This window comes from Caretta caretta, chromosome 8 (assembly GCF_965140235.1).
Source record: "Caretta caretta isolate rCarCar2 chromosome 8, rCarCar1.hap1, whole genome shotgun sequence".
Taxonomy (NCBI): Eukaryota; Metazoa; Chordata; order Testudines; family Cheloniidae; genus Caretta; species Caretta caretta.
The window spans coordinates 17,874,179-17,899,465 of NC_134213.1; the positions used below are offsets into that span (position 1 = coordinate 17,874,179).

At 40.6% G+C, this 25,287-nt stretch overlaps 1 long non-coding RNA gene across 1 annotated transcript in view; it reads right to left on the bottom strand.

The window, feature by feature from the left end:
• The window catches only part of LOC142073074 (uncharacterized), a 184,620-nt gene extending 160,361 nt beyond the window's left edge, over nucleotides 1–24,259 (bottom strand). The window contains exons 1-2 of the long non-coding RNA XR_012669762.1: nucleotides 24,019–24,259; nucleotides 6,146–6,292 (exon numbers count right to left, since the gene is read on the bottom strand). This is a non-coding gene — a long non-coding RNA (uncharacterized LOC142073074). The remainder of the gene's footprint in view (nucleotides 1–6,145; nucleotides 6,293–24,018) is intronic.
• Nucleotides 24,260–25,287: the final 1,028 nt, after the last annotated feature.

A 25,287-nucleotide genomic window follows, 5' to 3' on the forward strand; every position in this document is an offset into this window, starting at 1 on the left:
CCCTTTCCATCCTACTGGGCCTCCCTGTCTTGCTGAAATTCATAACGGAGCGTAGGGTGCTTCTCAATAAGTCAGGCAATCTGTGTTAGACAAATTGTCATTTTACCAACATACGTATGGAAATATGCATGAGCTTTTCTGTTTCAGTTAGAGTGCCCCTGAGTGACTGACTTCGGTCATGACAACTGTAAGCTTACTTCATGCACTATATTCTGGGAGGAGTTGTTCTGGAGAGAGAAGTAGCCTGTTTGGTTAGAGTACCAGTAAAAACTGACTCCCCAGAATGTGTATCTTGTGTGTGCCTGTGATTGACAGCTGCTTCTCCCTTTGTATTTGACCCCAAGTCCTTAAACACTGTGGTTAACATTCACATTTGCCTTTTTGTTTTGCTTTGTTAAACTTTATCAAACCACAGGAAAACTCCTCTCTCTCTTTTTTTTTTTTTTTAAACCAACTGAGCAGAGGATGCCACTTGTTCAGTGGAACATACCAGCAGTGACATCCACCTAGGACTCTGCTTACAGTACTATATTCATCTCTTCCTTTAGATGGGAAGTGACTTATAGATTTGTTTACGATAGCTGTGCACATAGCCAAACACAGCGCAAATGTTTCAGGCTCTAAACAGTCAGGGGATGTAGAACAAAACCTAAAAAATTTATAAAGACAGTACATAAACCCTTGCCAGGTGATACTAGTTAAAGCTTCATTAACAGCATGTAGTTTATTCTAAGCTGTCCCACTATTACAAGTCTCTGCTACACTCAAGGACACACTGCTGAGGCACCTGGTCAGGCCAAATCAAACAATCGGCTGTTAGTTAAAGACTTACATTAAATTGGTCTTGTTCAGGATTTTATGGTTTGAGATTCGTAGATAAATCATACTAAATTGACATTTTATAAGCTTTTTATCTGTAAAGATCTACAAATTATTTTAACCTCTGCAGATTTCTATCAAATACAGAAATGTACTTTATGTTTACTTGCCCTGCCATTAACAGGTCAGGCCTTTTTTATTATTAAGAAGCTAGAGCTATTTAGAATATAGTGGATCAGTTGGAGAACAGTGTCCATTTCTTCTGGTAATGATAGGACCCCATGAGGCAAGGTCAGTCCTTGCATGACAATGTTTTGCCACCACAACAGTCTTCTATGGCGCGGATAGACAGTGAATATGAGGCAATTCATCTGGCTCTTGAAAAATAACTCCTTTTTACTAGGCGTGACCTTGTCAAATGGGCTTGTGGGTTGATTTTCTTGTTTCATCTGCTGTTCTGCGTTTTGTTTAGCGAGACATAAAATTAGCTTTGGGTTATTTTGTTTTGTGTTGCTTTTTTGTCTCAGCATGAAAAATTCATGGAGGTAAGGAAGATCCTACAAAGGAGAGAAGTGAAGTCTCATGTTCTAAGCACAGGCCTGGACTCTCAAAACCTTAAGGTCTAGATTGACTCTGTGGCCGAGTCACTCTGTGGCCTTAGGCAAAAATCTCTTCACCTCTCTGCGGGCTCAATTAAGGGCCTGTCACAAGACTCATATGGGGCAGAGCCTAGCTGCACTGCCCTAGGAGCAGACCAGGAACTGCAATGCCGACAGACCCCAGTTGGTGGCAGGCAGGATCAAACCTGGGACCTCTGCAGCTTAGTGCATAAGCCTCTACCCCATGAGCTAAAAGCCACGAGGCCCTTAACTAAGGCTGTAGAGCAGACCATCTCTCATTCTAAGGGGTCTCGCTGCCACTACATGGGACAGAACACCATACCCAGGAGGTTTGTGGGTTACAGAAGCAGACGGTGACTCTGAAAGTTTAGATTTGCCCCAGCTATGGAGAGCAGGAGTGGAATGAGATACCTTGCTCCAGTTCTATCTGTGGTGCACTGTATACCCCCTGGCACACTGCTATTGGAGAGAGAGCCTCTCATTTAAGTCCCTACACCCCAGTGTAGAAGAAAGAGTATCCACTCCGAGGCAACTGCTTCCCCCCACAGACTCCCCTGTTGCTTCCTGTCATGGGGGTATCAGGCAAGGGAACTAATTCCTTGCAGGTATGCAAGATGGGCCAAAATCTAGCTAGACTGGTTTCCCCATTTGTAAAATGGGAATGAGACGACTTCCTTGTTTCACAAGGTGGTTGGGAGTTATTTGTGAGATGCTTTAAAAGTGAAATCTGGGATAAGTCTTACATCATGCTATAATCATGCAAAGACCCTCTGAGTCCTCCTTTCTCTCCTGTCCAACCATAGGCAGCAACATTTTAATGAATGCTCTGTGGACCAGCTTTTATATTTGCACAAGCTTTTATCAGCCTCCTGTACATTAGAGATGAGTGAATAATCTATAGCTAATAATTTATTCAGTGAATTAGGCTTCCTTTTTCTGTTCTAGAATTTTGAGCCATTTCCAGGTTTCCTGCGTTTATTTGTGATTCAAAATTTGCAAATAATTCGTGGTCTATACATTCAACTAATTGACCAAGGATAGAGCATTTCAGAAGTTGTGTTGGTTAATTTTGACTGAATACACAGGTCATTTGGTGTCTCTACTTTCTATACAAGAAAGAAAGAATAGGAAAGAGCCATAAAGACACCAACTGAGTTCTAAATAGTTGTATTTTCTAGCTATATACAAGCATACAAAGCCTAGATGTATATATATATACACACACTAGGTATGTATGTATATATATATATACACACACACACACACACACACACACACACACACATATACTGTTGCTCTAAGGATCTGGAGGTTTCTTCAAGAAAAGAGGAGAACCCAATGGACAGCTACCATACTATTTAAAGGAATACTACTCTATTCCAATCCCTGATTTTATTGTTTTTGTTCCTTGATTAGATTAATTAGGCTCTCAGACTCATGTTTCCAGGGAAAATACTCATGTTTAGAAGTTCAATGCTTTGTGAGCATATTGACTAATATTTGTTTAAAATTTAGTATTTCCATGAACAGTTCCATCAGTAAAGTCATTTCCTACAACACTGACAGAAAGCAACACACAAAGGGCTTTAACAGAGGCCAAATTAATTTTTTTAAATGCCAAGTGCACAGTCACAGAAAATAGAGCTAATTCAAGCTGTAATATCACAGATACTTTGTTTTCAGGTCAGTAAATACATAATCAAGGGGAAAATATATTTCAATATGAAATGTGTTTGGGTATAGGGTGTGGGGGGAGTGGCAAGATCCATGGTAAGTTACTGTATTGCAAATGGCTTCATTTTGGTTCATGGAAATGTTATTTTAGTGCACTAATGGTTTTAGCAAATAAACAAATTACCAAGTGCAAAAAGTGCTTTTGGAAAATACATTAAGGCAATTTGCAAATAATTGCTGTATGCTTGGCTATTATGACTTTGACTTCTGAAGTATAAAATCTCCCTGAGACAATGATGATAATCAAGTTGAAAGCAGTTGCCATCCTTTAATCTTCTAAGACAAAACAGAGATCTTTGGGGACTTGGGACCTTGTCACTCTAAGTAAACAGCTGACAGGAACGTAATTTGAGTGAAAAGCAGAAAGGTCACCTGTTTGCCTATGCAAAATTCATCAGTTTCCAATTGCCATTAGATGGGGGCAGCTAGTTCATCCCTTACACAAGTTTCTCATTTAAATAGCCTCTTTGCCAATAAAGAAGCTGTCAGAGACACTGTTTCCAGAAAGGCTTTGTCTCTCAGCAAGGATTCATTGTCTCTGTCCAATAGTTATTATAAATGGAGTTCAGGAAAAAGGCATTAAAAACATAAGAGCAAAAAGTTAGCTGCTGACAAATCTATTTAAAATGAAAGAAAAATGGAAACAAACGGTTCATTCTTTAAAAGGAGAAAGGAAAAATCATCATTGTTATGGAAGCACCAGTTTAATTTTTGTTTTCCATTTTTTAACCTAAACTTGTTAAGTTTACTAAAGGAGATGGCTTAGCTCCTCTAGTGAAAAGAAAAGGAGTACTTGTGGCACCTTAGAGACTAACCAATTTATTTGAGCATGAGCTTTCGTGAGCCACAGCTCACTTCATCAGATGTGAGCTGTGGCTCACGAAAGCTCATGCTCAAATAAATTGGTTAGTCTCTAAGGTGCCACAAGTACTCCTTTTCTTTTTGCGAATACAGACTAACACGGCTGTTCCTCTGAAACTCCTCTAGTGACTAATTCTTCTATTTATCAGTAAGATGAATACAATAGTGCCTGCTTCCCCATAGTGCCCTGCCAACATGCCTTGAGCCTGTCCTGGAGCAACAACCTCTAAGAGAAAGGGGGTTGTTCTTACTGACTTGAATGGAAAAGACTTCCATTGACTTCAGTGGACAGTAGATCAAATCCATTGTATCCATTCAATCCTTGGGCTCTCTGATGATACTGCCAGCAAGGATACTTGTTAGTATAAATATTGAAATGGACAGCTGCGCACTTAGAAATGAATAGAGACCCTCCATTTAGAGAACTGGCCATTGGTTATGAGAGGGCTAAATGGGTAAATCAGCTGCCACTCACAACAAAATCAACAGCATTTTAACTAGTAGCATAGACCCAAATTAATTAATAGTGCAATTACAGTATGTGTCCATCGGTAGTACACCAAGAATTAATTTGGCCTTTTTCATTACAAAGGTTTTGTATGCCACTATCAGTCCTGTGAGCCATGCGGTCTCTGAAGCTAGCTATGTTTTAATCTAGTATCTCACTAAGTAACCTTACTTTTCATCAAATCTTGCATGGTTCTTCTTAAGGAAGCTATAGAGAATGTCTTAAAGGTTATTTCATATTTTCTTATCTATGTGGATCTAATTTCAACAGATAGTAATAAAATAATTTGCTAAATACACTTAATTTGAAGATCAAAGTTGTGCAATTTACAAAGGTAGGTATCTCAGTTGAACAGATTGGGAAGAGGCAGAGTTCCTGGTTCTCATCTACCTTGCACTTTGTGCAAATCTTCACATCTATGCAACATAGTGCAAAATGCTATTACTGATGCAAATGAGTGGTGAATACTGATTCTGTAGCACTTTGCACAGGTATAAATTATTACACTGGGTACAAAGCAATAGAGTATGAGACCCAAGGAAATTAACTGATTGGTCCAAGATTTCAGCAAGTGTTGGAGAGCCAAGGCTAGATTTCAGATTTCATGATTTCCATTCCAGTGCCCCTGTCACTAGAAAATGCCACTGTCCCCTTTCCCAGGCACTTACTTTTGTGTTAAGGCATTATTCAGAAATGACTCTGATTCAATCCATTTTATGGAGCTGAAAGACCTTTAGCTGATGTGGCTGAACTCAGAGTCATCACTCAGGGCTAAAAACAAACAGAATTTTTTTCTACTTTCAGTGCTCTGACTGAGGTCCACAAACAAATCAAGCATAAGTTATTTGCGAAAGTAAATTACGGTATTTGGAAAGTAACTTCTTTGCTGGGATATGATAGTGTAAGTGAACAGCAGATTCTCAAGCCCACGTTTGCCACCACATTAATACTTTACTGATTTCCTAGCCTACTTACATCAGAGTCTTGTGTAGCCAAATGATAGGGAACTTTCCATCTTAACACACTTGGCTGATTACCTCTCATATTTATTCTAAATGTTTCACCACCATAAATAAGGTGATTAGAACATAAGCTCTTTGGGGTAGGCACTATGTCCGCTTCTGTTTCTGCAGCATCTAGTGCAGCGGGGACCTGATCTTGGCTAGAGTCAGAGCCCTACCTTAATATCAACAACAAACAAATACAAAACAGTGATATTAATAATGTCTGAGAAAGTAGAGTGAAGCTATTTGGAATGGAAAGAATGAGAGAACATCTCATCAACCCATCCAACTCAGCCAGCTACTGACAAGTAAAATGCTTAATGGCAGGAAGTTTAGAATAATGAGGAGCTACTAACATTAGAAAAATTGTAATGGAGGTGGGGGGGGGGAGAACAATACTTACAGTGGTATTGAGCTGTGAAGGAAAACCATCCATCCAGAACAATCACAAAAGTTGCCTCTTAGCAAAAACATAAGATGCTTTAAAGTGCTCCCAAAAACAGAACCAAGAAAGGAGAGAGTCTGGACCTGACAATATAGACTGAAGAATGAGAGTTTAGGCCCCATGTTTCCATGGCTATGGCACGGGGATCACTCACCACTGGGGTGCCTCTTTGTCGCAGTCTGGGGAATCAGATCTCATCCAATCTGGCAACTCTTCTGTCGTTCACTTGCCCTGTGGCCTGTCTCTCTGTGACTTGGGGTGCTCTCTCTTCATGACTCATCCCACCAGCTAGGTCACGACACTAAAATAAAAGATTTGGCACAGCTGTGGCTTGCCTGGGTCCACTGGCTTGGGGGGCTTAGGCGGTGCAGCTAAAAATTGCTGTGTGGACATTCAGGTTCAGGTGGAGCCTAAACTCTGGGAACTTTCCCCCATTGCAAAGTCTCAGAGCTCAGACTCCAACCTGAGCCCAAATGTCTGCATGGCAATTCTCAGCCCTGCAGCCCAATCCCTGAAAGCCAGAGTCAGCTGACCCAAGGCAGCCATGGGTATTTAATTGATATGTAGACATACCCTATATAATTTCCCCTTCTGCAGTACTAAACTCTTTCTGGATCAGCTGTCAAATCCAACAATCTTGTGCCACTTCCCAGGGGCTAGTAAGGGTATCCATGCCCACTACACTACTCCAGGTTCCAGGCCAGGGACCCTACAATCAGCAGCCAAAGTCTGAAAATCTCTGTCTTCCAGCCTCACTGTTCTTTCCCTGGGCTGCTTCCTACTTCATCTCCCACAGGCTTTTTTCTCCACCCTTTTGGGTAAATTCTTCCCTCAGGGCCAGGATCCCAGGGCTGGCTAGTTCTTATGCCATTCCCCTGGTTTCCTCTTTTCCCCTCTCTAAACTCAGAGAATACCTGGTAGTTTCCCCATGGCAGCTCCTTCCTGCTGCAACCTTTCCTGAATGTATGCCTTTAGCTAGCTTCTCCCCCAGCTGGGCTTTAACAGCCATTAGTAATTTTCAGTCAAGCCACTCTCCCACAAGTGCAGCCTGTATAGTCAGTTGGCCCTACCTGGGCCACCTTAACCTTCAGGGCTGGTGTGGGGTGAACACCCCATCACAGATAGAACAATGAAGTTAATGGGAACTTCAAAATTAACCCTCCCTATAAATTCATTGGTTGCCATTTCAATTCATAAAACTATAAAGTGCTGGTATCACAGAGATATGACCTTATAAATAAATTGAAGCAGTTGCACCAAAACTCACCTGCATGTGATAGAATTCTATTGCAACTGGATATCAGTCTTCACTCCCTGGTCTGAACTCTTTGTAGTGTTGCTGTGTGCTGTTAAATATTCACTGTGTTCCACCCTAGAGTTGCCAGCCTTTGCATAGAAGGTGAAGCTATTCCATAATGTGTATTAAAAGTTTTGAGGGTCCTTGAAAATGAAAAGCACTATATAAACTAAGATGTTTCTCTCATCTTTAAGGAGTTAAATTTTATTTTCCAATGTCATGTGATCAAACAGCCTCACAGGTGTATGAGATTTTACCTTTTCTTAATATCACCCCATTACTCTTAGTTATACTTTTTACATCTGCCAAATAACTCTTCCCAGCCTTGATATTTCCAACCTTCAAATACGTGTAAAAAGTTCTACTTCCCCTTACATGATCATTTAGCTAAGCCACGCATATTTAATTCTTTTAGACCTTCCTCATAAATCCAACCAGACCTTTAATCATTTTTGTTGCTCTTTTAATTATCTCCATCTTTCTGGGACTGAAGTGCTGAATACATCTTCTAGATGTGGTGTCACAAGGCCCACAGAGAGACTACCACCTCCCTGTTCCCTGACATTATACCTCTGTTTATGCAGCCCAAAGTCACATTGTCCTATTCTGCTACCATAGTACACTGAAAGCTAGAACGTAATTTTCTCTTCGTGATCTAACCAAAATGTCTTTGGGGATTTCTGTTTTCTACATTTCTCTTTCTATGTCCTTAAGTCCTTTATGACCTCATCACTATTTGAATAGATCTCTATAACTGAGAAGTAGGAGCAACAATCTCTCTCTCTCTCTCATCTCAACCTACAAGAAAAATAGCTGTGTGTGTATCTACACACATGTAAAGGCCTCACTGAGGAAGAGTGAAGAAAAATAACTCTGTGTGTGTGTATGTGTGTGTATGTACACACACATGTAAAGGCCTCACTGAGGAAGAGCCAAGCAGGGGTCGGCACCACCATGTTGTGCAACAGACATTTGACAAAATTACCGTACTTAGTGACGGACATTGTGGGACGGTATGTCATTCACTCATTCAATTTTTTGAAAAATTACCATGGACCTCAACATTTTTACCATGGACACTTCTGTCCATGTACAGACACGTTGCTGGCCCCTGGAGCCAAGTCAACTAGATGAGTGTTGTTCATTTTCATTTAATATCTTCACGTTATCCTTCCTGTGACAACAGGCTGACAAGCCTCCTCTGATTCAGTGATACAGTGTTGCGGTCACTGGCAAGACAGACTAGTTTATTCTGCACATCCACACTCCTACCGGCCAACAATAGAAAGGACATAGCCAACCTTTTTAAAAAGTTAGCACTAGAAGTGTTGACAAGCTTTATGGTTTGCTGGAGGGAGCAAAAGCTGTAGGTTTGGACAGATGAATAGATAGTTGATGCATCCATAAAATATGTTACTTATCCAATGGATCATTCCTGGACTTTTAATTCTGCCCTCTTCCTTTTTTGGATTGGCAAAGACAAATTGAAATACTCCAATTAAATTACAATACAGTGCCTAGTCTATTCATTTGGAATGTTGAAATGACTCACTTATTCTTTAGTTTTTGTTATCTCAACTGTGGAACATTGCTCAACTGATGCCATAAAGATCCCAAACTAAATTTGTTGAAAATTAGCCACTAGCTGCCTAGAAAGGAGCCTTTTTTTATTGAAGTCAGTATTTAATATACATTATTTATATAGCTAAGTTATTTATGATCAGACATGCTACCTAACAGAAATGTTGTACCGTGTGACTTTGCAATAAAATATCATTTTTATTTTTCTCTTTTTGTTTTTTAAAACAAACCAGAACATTGTGCTGCATAAGCAGAGAAGTCTTTACACTATTGCATAAGAAACTAGAAAAAAATAGATAGGCAAGGTTTGAGCTGAACACTAATCTGCTGTGTCCTAAGGCAAAAAAGCCTGTAAAAGAAAAAGTTTATAGGCAGCAAGAAAAGCTAAGTAGAAAATTAATGCTGAGATATTTTCTGTCTCAAAAAATATGACCGGGGATACAGGCAGTGCTTAATTTGTGCCAGGACTTAGCCAGTGGCATGTCTGGGCTTATCACATCAGTTCTGAATGTAAAAAAATTGCTTCAGCCACTGCACCTGTTTCGTTACAAATTAAGCACTGGATACAGGCTTTGTTCATTTACTATGTCTCCATTCATTTTACCAGCAGGACTGGAAGACTTCTGGCCTGATTTTATACTAGTGTCGTCCCACTGACATCAGTAGAGTTACTTTTGATTTCCTTACCTCAGTGAAAGCTGAGGCATTGATAAGATTGTCAATAAGGGTACTGAAAAGAATCAATTATGATGCTCGTTTGTGTTATATAGATACCTGTCCACTAGGAGCTGCATTTAGGCCACAAACTCATTTCACAAAGGCTGCGGAACAGCTGTCAGACGGTAATGATTTTGGTCAGTACTGATCCAGACCAGATTCTCTCGTGGCCTAAAGATAAACGGATCTGTAACCCATCATTAACCCTCTGAACCATTCATCCCCCCAACTAATGACATGTTAATGTTCATTAAGATGTACTGCTTTAGTCTCTGCTTACCAAACAAGTCTTAGCTGCTGCTATAAACTCACAGCACGAGGCTGGTGCTCAGGGACTAGTGTGTCAGAATAAGCTATTTCTAAAGAGCTGGTGTAACATTAAAGGAGTTCTCCTAGAAATGAATAGCAACTGTTTCATTAATCTCACTTGCGTTAAACTTGCCTTAATGGGCACCATTACATAACCCTAAAATAGATAGATTTAAGCTGCCACAGTTTGCAGGTTATATAGATTTAATGAAGAAGAAGAGTGAGGTAGAATTGGTGGTTATGTTGAAGAGGTTTAGAATTAGCAAATCATCATCCAGATGGCTGTAATGAACTACCTTAGTTGTGCTTCTTAAAGTAGGAGACCACTATTAACTTGATGATGATGGTGGATACATGCTTTGAGCCTCTCTATCAGTTTCAGAATGTCCAATAGTAACCAATACTTGCAAGGAGAATGCAAATTAAAACAGTTTATCTTGGTATCTGAAAAATCACTTGTGCGTGCTCTCCCTCTCTTTTGAATGCTGACAGCCATTACAAAATTAAGCTGGAGAACCTCAGAGTTTATCTAAGGAGAAGAATTATAGCTCTGTGGGCAAGGAGATACATGTACTCAGGACTATACATGTATGCAGATGGGGACAGTAGAACAAATATCAGGAGTATCCTGTGGACAGACACAGCATTTATGTCATCAAGAGTTTGAACACTCAGCAATGTACAAGTGATGTCAGGAAGAATCAAATTCCAGAAAGAACCTTAGCTGACGGAGCAGAACTGAATATGAGCTTAGTTTGTTTGAGGTCTATGATGGATAAGAGTTGTGACACCTGTCCAGAGTCCAGTACCGGGCTCACAATATTTCAGTCAACTGACAAACCAAGGGAAATATAGCCTACATGTTTCCCATGCATAAATTTTTAGCAAGTGCTTTGAACCCCCAGATTACGATGCTATATTTCCAGGGTAAACTTTCTATATGATTTTCCATGAAGACAAGAGTTACTGGTCACTTCTTGAAATATATGTATGGCATATTGGTCTTTCTGTTGACGTCTGTGTAGTGAATTACACTTCAGTCTCAAAACACACAAGACAAGACAGACAATGGCCCACATTCTTCCACGGGTTACAGCCTCTGGAACCCCAGTGAAGCCAATTTAGGTTGCATAAGATGCAAGTCAGGAGAATTTGGCCCTTTAAATGTAACCCACTCCAATGTTTTTTTATAAACAGCAATCACCCACCCTTGAGCTAACACCTTGTGACAACATTCTGAGACAACATTCCATAATGATTTTGACATTTTTAGACTCACAACTAGTCTGGGCAAATATAGTAAAAATAATAGAAGTGGTTTCTGGTATGAAGTAGACTGCAGCCATGGTGTAGTAAAAAGGCAACATATTCTAATGCTGCAAACTTCTAGATGAGAAACTTACACACTTAAACAGTAGGAGCTGTGCTCAGTTAAAGAGGGGTTCCCTTGTGTGTCAGCGGGCATACATGCTGCATATGGACCACTAGGATGCCTGCTGGAGTGTTGGCTGTATTATTGTACAAAATGCAACTCACTGTGCCAGGCTTTGTCCTCAGTGTATCCAGCCTCCAAATAAAAGACCCCCCTTAGTTAGAGAACGGTTTCAGAGTAACAGCCGTGTTAGTCTGTATTCGCAAAAAGAAAAGGAGTACTTGTGGCACCTTAGAGACTAACCAATTTATTTGAGCATAAGCTTTCGTGAGCTACAGCTCACTTCATCGGATGCTGTATTTTCCACTTTATCCATCCGATGAAGTGAGCTGTAGCTCACGAAAGCTTATGCTCAAATAAATTGGTTAGTCTCTAAGGTGCCACTAGTACTCCTTTTCTTTTAGTTAGTGAAGTCTGCTTTAATTCTCAGAACCTCAGAGTTACAAACACTAGAGTTATGAACTGACGAGTCAACCACACACCTCATTTGGAACCGGAAGCACACAATCAGGCAGCAGAGACCAAAAAAAAAAAAAAAAAAGCAAATACAGTATAGTACAGTACTGTGTTAAACATAAACTAGTAAAAAAGAAAGGCAAAGCAGCATTTTTATTCTGCACATTAAAGTCTCAAAGCTGTATTATGTCAATGTTCAGTTGTAAATTTTAAAAAGAACAACCATAACGTTTTATTCAGAGTTACGAACATTTCAGAGTTACAAACAACCTCCACTGCTGAGGTGTTCATAACTCTGAGGTTCTGTACCAGTCATTACCAGATACAGAGCCAAGATAGTTTTTTCAAAAGTCTTTTGGAGAATCAGCTTGATCCATTGAGAAAGATAATGTTTTTAGGAATATAGCTAAGCCTCAATGGTCCATCTATCTCCTACATTATTGATGGTGGGCTACACCAGATGCTTTAGAAGAAAGCAATGAAAAAATCCCATTATGCACTTGGCAACTTGTGCACAAATATACCAAGAGGAGGAAATATTTCCCTGGCCCTAGCTGGTGATCAGCTGAAGCCCTGAAGCATGATGATTGATGGCATTTGTAATTTTTATCCCAGCTAGTGACAACTGCACATGCTATTATAAGAACATAGGAATTATCATAACAGAAACAGAATAATCCAATGGTCCATTAATCACATGGACTCTTAAGGTGACAGGCAGATGACAAAAAACATGTACTGTATAGACAAAAACACATATCTTCATACCTGTATGTGTACTTATACATTCATATGTATAGCGTCATGTTACAGGTGTATTTACATATACATTCACACAAAAGGACACACAAATATTAACACAGAATGAAACGAGCTATCAAAATTACTGATAGAGGCAATAATTAATAAATAAGCACATGGTATTTTCTGGAAGTGGAAACTACTATTGTGGTTTCACCGCAAATAATCTAATCTAACTTTATGGCAGAGGCTGCAATAAAGATATAGGGCAGCCGCAGGTCCAAAAGTGTCACTCTTCTGTGTAAAAGCAGCAGGATGTAAGTTATCATTTAGGTTAAATATGCAACTGATGAGAAAGCAAATGTATCCTGACTGGTCACAACTAGTTAGTGAACATTTCATTTCGGCTCCGTCTGAGCTCCTTAGAAATGTTCTCGTTATGGTGAGCACTATGTTTAAATCTTGCAGATTTTTTTTATATTATCTCTAAGATATGGCCTTTCCTGTCCTTCCATACAACTAAAACTCTCATCCTGGCTCTCATCATCTCTCATCTTGATTACTGCAATATCCTGCTCTCTGGTCTTGTCAAATGTAACCTTGCCCTGATTGTATGCAGCTACTGCAAAGGTCATATTCCTAGCCCATTCCTTTGACAATTTCACTACGGCTGGGAAAATTTTTCGGTCAAAATATTTTTTTCAGCAACACTTGTAGATTCAATTACAACAAAACATTTAACAAATTCATGTCAATTTCACCAAATTCTTTCAGTTGAAAAAAAACAACCAAAATATTCCAAAAAAATAATCAAAATATTTTGACATTTTCAAAATGAAACATTTCGATTTTTTCACTCGAATCGACTTTTCATTTCAAAATTCCTTTAATTTGAATTTTAAAAAAAGAAAATGAAAAGAAAATGTTCAAAATCTAAACAAAACATTTTATTTTGGGTTGAACAAAATGTTAAGCTTGACTGAAAACAATTCCCCCCCCCTCCCAGTTTTTCTGAATCATGGGAGAACCACCCCATCTACCATCTCTCAGTCACTATTGAGATGTTGATGCCCACTTCCAATCAGCTCAGGATGCTGGCCTCTGTATCCACTTGTTAAATTTTTAAACCAGCACCTTCATGGTTTCTCCCAGCTGCTCCTCACACTTGGAAGGAGCTCCTCATAAATATCTGCAAAACTAATTCACTATCCACCTTCAAAACCCTCTCCTCCAAATTCTCTTTTGCTGTGATGCCTACAAAAGAAGTTAACAACAGCAAGGCACCTGGTGTGCTGAGACCACTGTCTATCATGCTTACCAATACTATCTCATTGGTTCCTTGCACTCCATCAGTATCTTTGTATCCATCTGTGGTCTCTTGTCTTATGCATAGCTTGTAAGCTCTTTGGGGCGAAGACCATAATTTTGTTCTTTGTTTATATAGCGCTTATCACAATGGATATGACTGGGGCTCCAAGTTACTACAGTAATACCAATAATAACTATAACTTGCTATCACTAACAGAATAACTAGGTAGATTAAGGACTGCACACACTTATTTACAAGAGTAAAGGCTGTTCATCTGAGATAAAGCTTGCAGGCTTGGATCCTAAGGTAGGACCATTTTCAGTCTACTTCCCATGGTCAGAGAGATTCTATATGGGGCACCGAATCTATAAGGAGCACCAGACCAGCAAGCCTCAGTGAAGGATGCTCAGTTTGAAGATCATTCCACTTCTGAGTCCTTGAAGCACATCTGGGGAGTCTGAGAAGAAGTGTTTGTCCAGAGGTTCTCAAAACTTTGGGGATCCAGGCCCTGTTTCATCTTTATGAACCATCAGGGAAAGTGTCTATGTTATCATCAGTAGGATGGGGAATAACTTTATAGCATGAGTAGTGGCTCTAATAAGCTAAGTAATAACCATCACAGCCATCAAACAGTCACGCAGATACCCAAGCAACACAGACGAGAAATATTTAATCTTTCAAATGGAATGTTATTTATAGAAAAGCATTCTTATTTGGTAGATTTTTCAGCATGTCTTCTGTACATTTACAAAGAAATTATTCTGGGCTACATAAAACTTCACAATACATATTCTGCTGGAAAGATTAAATGACTTTGAAATAGATTCTCATTAAAGGGAAAGTTACTGTTGCTTCACAATAAATACTTTTTCAAGAAATAGCTTACCAGTGGAAAATCAGAGCTCAAAGCAAATCTGAAATGTAAACAAAAACTTACAACATTGGTTCTGAAATATGCACATACAGACATTACCATCTTGAAATTTTAATCAAAATTGTTCCTTACTGCAAAGATTATATGGTTTTACTCTACGTTTGTGATACACAGGACCAGAAGGCTCCCTCTGCATTTTTCAAAGCAGTCAAAATCATCATGTTATTAAAGGCATTATAAAAGTCACTGGCTCAAGTGCATTTTTATGTTAAAGGCTCAGAGGCAACACTTCTGGATCTCTAATTCTTTCTAAGATTAATTAGTACGTTGTGCTGAACTCCTAATCCTGTCTCTCATCTATTAGTCCAATTGATTGCCACATTATACAAATATATATTCACCTCTGGCGACCTAGGTTCAAATCTTACCTTTTCGGTCCCAATGGGTGATGAGTTTTATGGAATCATCTCAGTCACTAGTGAATATTTATTAGCATCATAAACCAAACACACAATTTTATACAACTGATTGTCTCTCACCTCAAGGAAAGCCCCAATAAATGACTAACAGGGGAATAATGCAGGTTCTGATTGAAGTGCACTGGTAGAGTTTTTCAAGGGAAACAGGACTGGAAGAACCAGAGTATGTTCTGGAGTGTGGTATTGTGGCTCAGCTTGTGTGTGGAAGCTTATACAATGTCCATCTATGTTATGCCTGTCTCAGAGTCTCTGGGCCTGATTCTCCTCTCACTCCAGTGTAAAGCAGGAGTAACCACTTCCATTAACATTAGCAGACTTATACTAGTGTTAAATTGGTTTTAGTGAATCAAATCCTGTGCCTTTGCTTTGTCTAGCACTTAATTTTCCATTTTTACTCCCATTTAAGAAAATAGCGACCCGAACTTCCAGCTTATGTAGCTTCAAGCAACACATCAATATATTTTACAGCAACATTGAGTATGCTGAAAAATAAAGAGGGTTTTTAATAAGACAGTGATTTGCTGTTGGGAAGTGATAGTTTATATGAGTTATTATTATTGTTTCTAGCACAGAATGTTGACACTCACAAAGAAGAAGAAAACATACCATCAAGAATATTGATTTTATAAACATGCAATTTATCAAATGACACAATTCAGCTAAATGACATGAAAATATCTCTGGAGACTTCATAATGTCACCATACACTGCTGCTAGTATTTGACAGATATTGGGTGAAGAGAAATGCTTTAAGCTAGGCAGGGTTCTATTATGGGAGAAGAGATTATTCCATCACTTACTATCAGCTATTTTCTCATCTCTTCTGGGGGGTTTTCTTCACAGCTGTTAAACTGTTGATACACACTGTTCTGTTCCAGTTAGAACTGTCTCTCCTTCTGGAATGAAGGCATATCTTTGTTTTCTGCAGTAGAAGGAGATGAAGAAATCCCCATTTGAACAAATCATGCAAAAGGGTGAAATATGGAGCATCCTGTAAATGGAAGAATACACATGCCTTAAAAAATTAAATATGGTGATGTGACACTGTTTGGCTGTCTTTGATAGGAGATATTGTTGCAACTCCATTTACAGGATTTGGAAAGGGTTATCTCCGCTCTTGACTCCAGTGTGGAATCTCATTCTCAGAGGACAAGCTAACAGGTATGAGCTAGGTCTTTATTAATAATACAAGCAAGGAGAAGCCATACACTCAGGTATGCATAACAAGCATGTGCAAATCCCACTGACATTACTGGGAACTGTAAATGTTCAGCAGCTGCTCAGCACCTTCCAGGGTTTTGCCCACAGTTTCGAAGTCATTCATGCCCTTTGCAGTCAAATGTAAATTGGGCCAGATTCTACTCCCAGTTAAACTTGTGTAAATCTGGTGTAATGTCCCTGACTTCACTGGAGTTAGTGCAGAGATATGTGAGTGAAAGTAGAAGCAGAAGCAAAAAGCCCAATTCCTCTACATTCATTTCAGTTACTTTTGCGTTATCCTCTTCTAACAGAGCTGAACTGAAGAAGGCCTTGTGAACAAATGTAACATGAGTATTTCCATAAAATATTCCATAAAAATATTTAACAAATACAGGGCTGTTGAAGTTAGCCAAAAAAAGCTTTAGAATAATTCTCCAGGCCTAAAGAATTCCAGGAATGTCCCTATATTTTGGTTTCAGAGTAGCAGCCGTGTTAGTCTGTATCCGCAAAAAGAAAAGGGGTACTTGTGGCACCTTAGAGACTAACAAATTTATTTGAGCATAAGCTTTCGTGAGCTACGGCTCACTTCATCGGATGCATCCCTCCACCTATACTCTCCTTTGTACTATCTACTAAATCTTCCACTGCTAGTCAATAGCATACTGATCCATGTTTCTGGGTGGTATCATTTCTACAAGTAGTATTACACTATATCCTCAAGGTGCTCTACTGGCATCTTCAAGGAATTAATAAAGCTAATTTTGGCCCTGGTCCTGCAAGCACTTAAGCACATGCTTGATTTAACTACAGTGAGTACTCCCATTGACAGGATTACTCATGGTAGTAAAGTTAAGCACATGTGTAAGTGTTCCCCATCCCTTGTATGCTTATTGTCATCTTACATTGTAAGCTCTTCGGAGCAGGTACTGTATCTTCCTATATATTAATATAGTACTTAGCCCAATTGGGCCCCCACCATGATCACTATTAGAGTAATAGAAACAATAAATAATACGTGAAAGTACAGAAGCAAAGGCAAACTGCAACACCAAACCATCTCAATTCTTGTGCTTTGTGAACCTTATTCACTTGTACTTTAAGATTTTGAAAAAGGTATATTAATAGGTAGTACAGTATTTCATGGAGCAGAATATGATCTCAGTTACATTCGTGTAAATCAAGCGTAACTCACTTTATTTCAGCAAGGCTATTTTAGAGTTACACTGGTATAACAGATCAGAATCTAGCCCAGTATTTGTAATAAGGAAAGGCTCAGCACACGCATACTGCATGGCCTTAGGCAGCATTGCAATTTGGTTTTATGAGATAATTTAATTGTTAACATTTTTATCAGTTCATGGGAGGAAAAATAAAGTGAAATAAATCTGAGTTTTTCCCATTTTTATTCAGTTCCATCACATAAAAAGAACTCACTTTTTTTAAAAGGTTGGCCTATTTTTTAACATCATTAATAACATTTTTGACTCTTAGCAATTGAAACTGAAGAGAACTTACATTAATTTTTTATTTGCTCACCAATGCACTAAATCCAGCCTAAATGTTATAGGCCAAAATTTTCTAATGATAGTCCAACTATGTAAAAAGTATTGCACTAAAGTTATGAGGAAGAGTCAAACTTTTCCCATGAAGAGAAAAACATCCATAGATATATAGCTCTAATTATGCATATTAACTATTTTGATAACCTTATTTAAAAATGTAAATGCTACCTTTTAATAAGATATCAACTCTATACATTCAAAACCAGGAAAAGGAATCACTGAAACAAAATTAAACTGATATATAAAATCTAAGCAGCACTACAAATCTTATTCCCCTATGGAAATAACCAATTGGTTGGATTTTTTCTATATACTGAGTTCCCTTTATTTAAGTTGCTTTGGGAGAAAATAAAGCTTCATATGAGAACATTTCTTTTTTTAACAGTTGAGATGATAAAACAAAATCCCAGATATACTGTTTTCATGCACATCAGATTCTAATAAGTCACTGCTCTTCTGGGACAATCCAGAACTTAAATAAATGAATTGCAAGTGTAATGAAACATACCTAATGCCCATCACAAGAAACGCTGCCTTATTAAAAAAAAGTTACACTCACACTTCCTAACAATTCAGCAAACTCTCATGAACATTTTGAAGGCTAAAGCACTACATTTCAAGGGAATATATTACTCTGAAAGAGAAGTTCAGGTCGCTATTTTCTTAAATGGGAGTAAAAATGGAAAATTAAGTGCTAGACAAAGCAAAGGCACAGGATTTGATTCACTAAAACCAATTTAACACTAGTATAAGTCTGCTAATGTTAATGGAAGTGGTTACTCCTGCTTTACACTGGAGTGAGAGGAGAATCAGGCCCAGAGACTCTGAGACAGGCATAGCATAGATGGACATTGTATAAGCTTCCACACACAGCTGAGCCACAATACCACACTCTAGAACATACTCTGGTTCTTCCAGTCCTGTTTCCCTTGAAAAACTCTACCAGTGCACTTCAATCAGAACCTGCATTATTCCCCTGTTAGTCATTTATTGGGGCTTTCCTTGAGGTGAGAGACAATCAGTTGTATAAAATTGTGTGTTTGGTTTATGACGCTAATAAATATTGGGGATTGGTCCTGCTTTGAGCAGGGGGTTGGACTAGATGACCTCCTGAGGTCCCTTCCAACCCTGATATTCTATGATTCTATGATTCTAAGTAGTTATACAGACCTGATTTAAAACTGCAATATTTTTCTTCTCTCCAAAGGTTTTCCATCTCCACATGTGATCACTGAAGGGAATGTTGGGATGGAAACATTATGCATTTAAAAAGATAAGGACAGAGGGCAAGAGCTCAGCAGTAATACTATTGAAGTGAGATGATGTAACCTGGAAGACGCACTATGAAGAGATCTATTAAGTACGTTCATAGACACTTTTCTGATCAAAACTGTACCTGGACAAGAAAGAAAGAAAGAAAGAAAGAAAGAAAGAAAGAAAGAAAGAAAGAAAGAAAGAAAGAAAATAAATCTACACACACAGTTTTGCTTTTGGTTGGTCAGAATTTGGGCCGACGATTTTTTAACCTACTTTTTAATCGGAACTGTTTTGCCCATCCCTATCCAATTAACAACAAACATGGGCCAATTAAAATTCATTAAAAATAAACTCACAGGGAAATTTTTCAAAGGTATAAATGGGAGTTAGGAGCTCAACTTTCATTGACTTTCAAAGGCAGTTGGGTGCCTAACTAGTCTGGTTGCCTTTGAAAATCTCCCTTTAGATCTTTTAAACAAATTTTACTCTTGTTCGCAAACTTCTTTCCATTGACATGACATCCATAAGTTCTAGATGTGGTGAATACCCTGGGACCAACCCATCTCCATTCAAGTCAATGGCAAAATTCCTACTACCTCAATGGGAACAGACTCCAGTCCTGTATATTTACTTTCTGCTGTGTAGCCACATCACCACAAAAGAAACAGCCTGTCTGAACAGCAGCTCTTCAGTGAGCTTACTGGGATGTCATCTGCCTACCATGCAATGGAACAGACCATCACATTCTGGATAGTGGGCAATAAACACCTCTGTGCAGTCCCATCAATACATGTTCCTTGCTGAGGTTGCTGAGCTCCCTAATGTATTTGCACTAATGAGATAAAACAATGGATTAAAACAATTCAGAAGAAGACGAGCTCTGTATAAGCTCAAAAGCTTGTCTCTCTCACCAACAGAAGTTGGTCCAATAAAAGATATTACCTCATCCACCTTGTCTACCAAGTAATAAGTTACTTAGTAAGATTAAATACAGTATAATGCTTGTACCATCAATGTTGCAAAAATACATTCTTAATTAAGAGGTGGGCTGCTCATTTTGCTGCAGTTTCCGCATGTCAGGTACACTTAGACCAGTGGAATCAGTTTTTAAAGGGGTAATCCAAGCACCCTTTCCTTACAGCCTTTATGCAAATTTACCACTGTGTGATGGATCTTCTCTGCTCATTTTGTTTCCTTAATAGTAGGGGTCTCAAACTCAGTTTACCTTAGGGCCAGTGCCAGTCCTAAAATCCTCCCAGCGGGCCAATAATGTCACTGAAGATGGTGTTCAGAAAAGAAAACGTTTATATTGTATTTTTTATTTTGAATTTCTTAGAAATAATAAACCGTCGTACAACTTTATATTCATCGTGGGAAAAAGTAACGCTGTCTCCATGGCTGACTCTGCCCGGCGACTAGTGATGGTATCTCTGTCCTTCTCCCCCAGCCAATGGGAGCTGTGGGGGGCAGCACCTGAAGCAGACAGGGCCAGCAGCGTGGCTGCATGCATCTCTCCTCTGCGGGCCACAGTGGGGAGGTTCTCAGGCTGCGGATGGCCCTCGGGCCAGGACTTTGAGACTCCTGCTTGAGAGAATGATGACAATCTCCTTACATCAGTGGTGGGAAACTTGCGTGCCGTATGCGGCCCATCAGGGTAATCCACTGGTGGGACGTGGGACAGTTTGTTTACATTGGCATGGCTGCCCGCAGCTCCCAGTGGCCACGGTTCGCTGTCCCCAGCCAATGGGAGCTGCGGGAAGCAGTGGCCAGCATGTCCCTGCAGATTGGATGAATGGACTATAAAGTGGATAGAAAGCTGTCCAGATTGTCGGGCTCAATGGGTAGTGATCAACGGCTCACTGTCTAGCTGGCAGCCGGTATCAAACTGAGTGCCCCAGGGGTCGGTCCTGGGGCCAGTTTTGTTCAACATCTTTATTAATGAGCTGGATGATGGGATGGATTGCACTCTCAGCAAGTTCGCAGATGACACTAAGCGGGGGGAGAGGTAGATACACTGGAGGGTAGGGATAGGGTCCAGAGTGACCTAGACAAATTGAAGGATTGGGCCAAAAGAAATCTGATGAGGTTCAACAAGGGCAAGTGAGGAGTCCTGCATTTTGGATGGAAGAATCCCATGCCCCGCTACAGGCTGGGGACCGACTGGCTAAGCAGCAGTTCTGCAGAAAAGGACCTGGGGATTACAGTGGATGAGAAGCTGGATATGAGTCAGCAGTGTGCCCTTGTTGCCAAGAAGGCGAACAGCATATTGGGCTGCTTTAGTAGAAGCATTGCCAGCAGACTGAGGGAAGTGATTATCCCCCTCTATTCAGCACTGGTGAGGCCACATCTGGAGTAATAAGTCCATAGTGGAGGTGGTGGAATCTCCATCCTTAGAGGTTTTTAAGGCCTGGCTTGACAAAGCCCTGGCTGGGATGCTTTAGTTGGTGCTGGTCCTGCTTTGAGCAGGGGGTTGGACTAGATGACTTCCTGTGGTCTCTTCCAACCCTGATCTTCTATGATTCTATGAACTGCAGCCACTGGGAGCTGCGGATGGCAGTGCCTGCGGTCCGTGTAAACAAACTGTCTGGCGGCCTGCCAGTGGATTACCTGACGGGCTGCGTGGGGCCCACAGGCCACAGTTTGCCCACCACTGCCTTAGATCATTTTATTTTCTCTATAAAGCTGTGACAAAATAATTTTCTATTCATTCATAAATGAATGAACTCTTAGAATGTTCATCGGGGTTAAGCGCATCCCAGTATTTTGCTGTGATCTGTCTCTTATAACCATAAGATGGGTATCTCTGCTTATCTTAAATGGAGCAGGTAATTTCAATAATCCCAGTCACAGTTTGTGGAAACCATTTGTGTTGAGAAGCCAGTTTTCATTTGAATTTGGTTTTTGGGGTTTTTTTTGGAAACTTGAGGTGTGTCAATACACTTTTCTCTCTTTCATCTCCTGTTGAATATATTACTTGAATGAGCCCAAGAGGATATATTTATATAGACACATACTTACATAGACACTTATAGAACATATGGCTCCAGAAAATGTTGATGATACAGTGTTAGTTGAGTAACTGTCCCCAGTTATCTGAACAATTGTCAGCATTGTGTCTAAATGCCATTTTGTCAGAGTAGAAGCACTTCGACATTTTGCCTCATACAACGTAATAAAAAGACTTGTACGATGAAAACAGCCAGTTCCACACTATGTGATGTATACTCAGTAACACACACCTTTTTATTAAGGGTTTAAACACCAAAATAGTAGCATTACTGCTTAGCATGGTACTAGGGGGAGTTAACTAAGAGTATTGGGCTGAAAGTAACAATTAAATCTAAATACTAGCTCAGAAAAAGATCCTTGAACAGCAGTGAAATCCATTAGGTGTCTCCCAGGGGAAGGGCTGAAGCCCCATATCAAACTGGATTGGAAGAGGCATTAGAAAACATAATGAAGGGGCAATCTTGCACTGGCAGGAGAATGAACTAGCTGGCCCAGAAGGCCTCTTCCCCCTCAGGTTTCTGTATGTCAGATTAGACATACAAACCACACTAGAGGTAGGAGCGAAAGAACAATATCAGCCGAATGCAGGGTCCCATAGCAACCTGCAGGCTCAGGGCAGATGCAGGCTGAAGGGCATAGCACAGCCTGAGGAGGAGCACACAGCAACAACTCTAATTGTTGTTTTGCTACTGAATGGAGCAGCAGGAACTCCCTGCGGTATTTGCTGCCAGATATCAGCATGTATTCTAGAGGAGAAGGGCAGGCAACACACAAACCCTCAGTAGGATTTCCTGGGGCTAGGGATCATAGATGGGTGTACTAGCACAGCCTAGCACTCAAAGGCTCTTCTCAAGTCCACCCTTCTAGTCCCAACATTTTGGCACAGAATGAGACAGGATTTAACTGGATGGGTCACATTCTCCTGTGTCAAATCAGTGCAGCTCTTTTGAAGCCAGTGAGTTTGTGCCAGTGTAAGAGGGGACTCACAATCTATGCGTCTGCAAAGCTCTTGCTGTCGATATATTTTTCAGGTGCTACCTTAAGGGGAAGGTGGAGGGATGTCTATTTTTATAGATAAGTCTTGCAATTAACCGCTGAGATTAATGCTATTTTTTGCCAGTGGACTGTTTCCTTAAAAAGTTAGCAAGGTGAGTTTTATTTTCCTTCTTTCCCAGCATAGCTGGAGGTAACAACAGTGCATAGGTTTATCAAAAGGAACAAAAGCAAAATGTTCATTCCTACTGCAAGAGACCGTAATTTACATTTCAAAAAGGAAAAAGGACTGAACAGATGAGAGATACCAATAAAATGGGAAACATTTCCCCTCAGCAGGCAAGAGTGGACAAACCAGTCAAGTGCTGACAGCGAAATTCATTTTAATATAGTGTTTGCTTCTCCCTCATCCATAACAATAAGTGTGCATATCTGTATATATGCACAACACAGACACACATACACATATGCATGGCCAGATCCTCGGCCAGAACACACAACAGCACCCCCAGTAGTATAAAGGGGCCATATAACCAGTGACGAGCTGCCAAAATCTTAACAACCGGTTCCCTCCTCACCCCACGAGGGGGTCATGGCCCACCCCCGCCCTCCGGGGACTCCTGCCCCATTCAACCCCCTGCATTCCTTGATGCCCCACCCCCGACCCCTGCCCCATCCCCCCCCCGTTCCCTGACTGCCCCCAGAACTGGGCATGAGGGTCTTGTGGGCCACCGTAATGGGTGCCCACCCCGCCCCTAAGAGCCAGAGGGACCTGCCGGGGGGTGAGGTGGGGAGTCCTGGCGTTGCTTACCTGGGGCAGCTCCCATGAAGCATCCGGCAGGTCCCTCTGGCTCCTAGGGGCGGGGGAGCATAGCTGGGGGGGGAGCAGGAGGAGTAGCTGCTCCCCCCCACTGATCACATCGAAAGTGGCGCCTTAGGCGATGACTCCATGGGTGCTCCGGGGCTGGAGCACCCACAGGGAAAATTTGGAGAATTTGATGGGTGCAGAGCACCCATTGGCAGCTCCCCACCCCGTGCCCGGCCTCAGCTCACCTCCGCCTCTGCCCCGAACGCACCACCCTGCTCTGCTTCTCTGCCCCCTCCCCCCCCCCGGCTTCCCACGAATCAGCTTTTTGCACAGGAAGCCGGGGGGCGGGGCTGAGAAGCAGGCGGTGGCTTCGCGCTCAGACCCAGGGAGGCAGAGGTGAGCTGGGGAGGGGAGTGGTTCCCCTGCGCGCCCCCCCCACCTCGGGTTACCTGCTGCAGCGCGGGCGGCCCTCCTCACGCCTCCCCTCCCACACCCCAGCTCACCTCCGCGGCCCAATCTTGTGTCTGTGCCTAAATCCTTGTTCCATGCACTTGTGACTCTTCTACCATACTAGCTATTTGTTTTGAGCCATCACCTTTAATTAATGCTACCACACCAGTTAACTAATATGCCACGTGATAAGTGATACTTGAAACATGACAAATAATTTGCCTTCCAGCTACTGATTTATCCCACCTACTAGGCAAAGTAGAAAAGATGTTTCTGGCATGTTTTGAAGCAAAATGAATGAATCCTATTTGTATCTTCTAATTTTAATATAACGATGTAAGACTGAATTAGGTTAATGTAAAACTAAAAATAGCTGCTCCTCTTATCAGAATCATACACTAATTTTGACATAAGCTAACATTTGCTTTTATTAGGAACCCACAGGAGCAATTTATCTAAATTATGTTGCAACAGAAAATTAGCTATTGTACGGTTGGGTCTCTTGCTTTCTCTTGTTTTGAATCTTCCTGACAGAATTTTCAAAATCAAATTAAGAGCTACTAAATGTATTATGAACCTGCCTGCTGTCAGTTAGCAAAATCAATGTCAGGAATTCTCAGATTATCCCAACCATCCTGGTTTTCTCAAGGGTCATGAGTAAGAGCAGATGGGTGCGTGCCTCTTTTGCCTCTGCATGTATCAGAGCATCATGAACTCTTTTTTACCGCTGAAATAGACCAAAGAGGACTGGTGCATTTACTCCAAAGCTAGAACAAATATCAGATGGCAGCATTTTGAGCTGTGCTCCAAACAGGTGAGGTT